At 37.0% G+C, this 1,269-nt stretch overlaps 1 non-coding gene across 1 annotated transcript; it reads right to left on the bottom strand.

Annotated features, from left to right (window-relative positions):
- On the bottom strand, window positions 1-72 carry TRNAW-CCA (transfer RNA tryptophan (anticodon CCA)). The gene has a single exon. It is a non-coding gene; the product is annotated as a tRNA-Trp (tRNA).
- Window positions 73-1,269: the final 1,197 nt, after the last annotated feature.

The following is a 1,269-nucleotide window of genomic DNA, read 5'->3' on the forward strand; positions in this document are numbered from 1 at the left end:
TTCCCGACCCAGGGATCGAACCTGGGTCTCCTGCATTGGGGGCAGATGCTTTAACCTCTGAGCCACCAGGGAAGCCCATGTCCAATTTGTTTTCCAAATATTTGTATAGGGCATACTTATACTGAAAAAAAAATTCTTTATTGTGTATCTGAAATCCAAATGTAACTGGGAATCCTATATTTTTAAACAAAATCTGGCTACCCTAAACTATTATAGTTTGCCTTATTTATTCACATATGTATTAATTTCTATCTCTAGTTTTATATGCCAAGTTTTCTTAAAGGAAGATACTTACGTTCATCATAAGCTATATTGTTATGGGGAGTCATAGTATTCACAAAGCAATTTTTACCTGAATATTTTTCATTGCTGTGTGAAGATACATAGTTGCTGTTGTTGTTCAGTCTCCAAGTCCTGTCCAACTCTTTGCAATCCTATGGACTGCAGCACCCCAGGCTCCTCTGTCCTCTTCCTGGAGTTTTCTCAACTTCATGTTCATTGAGTCAATGACGCTATCTAATGATCTCATTCAAGCACATAGCTAAAAGTATTGGTTTAGAGCTAGAACAAATAATTTCACAATTTGTATGGAAAAACAAAAAAACCTCGAATAGCCAAAGTGATCTTGAGAAAGAAGAATGGAACTGGAGGAATCAACCTACCTGACTTCAGGCTCTACTACAAAGCCACAGTTATCAAGACAGTATGGTACTGGCACAAAGACAGAAATATAGATCAATGGAATAAAATAGAAGCCCAGAGATAAATCCACGCACATATGGACACCTTATCTTTGACAAAGGAGGCAAGAATATACAATGGATTAAAGACAATCTCTTTAACAAGTGGTGCTGGGAAATCTGGTCAACCACTTGTAAAAGAATGAAACTAGACCACTTTCTAACACCATACACAAAAATAAACTCAAAATGGATTAAAGATCAAACGTAAGACCAGAAACTATAAAACTCCTAGAGGAGAACATAGGCAAAACACTCTCTGACATACATCACAGCAGGATCCTCTATGACCCACCTCCCAGAATATTGGAAATAAAAGCAAAAATAAACAAATTGGACCTGATTAACCTTAAAAGCTTCTGCACATCAAAGAAATCTATTAGCAAGGTGAAAAGACAGCCGTCAGAATGGGAGAAAATAATAGCAAATGAAGCAACTGACAAACAACTAATCTCAAAAATATACAAGCAACCCCTCCAGCTCAACTCCAGAAAAATAAATGACCCAATCAAAAAATGGGCCAAAGAAC

The sequence above is a fragment of the Bos javanicus genome, chromosome 6 (genome assembly GCF_032452875.1).
Source record: "Bos javanicus breed banteng chromosome 6, ARS-OSU_banteng_1.0, whole genome shotgun sequence".
NCBI classification, from domain to species: domain Eukaryota; kingdom Metazoa; phylum Chordata; class Mammalia; order Artiodactyla; family Bovidae; genus Bos; species Bos javanicus.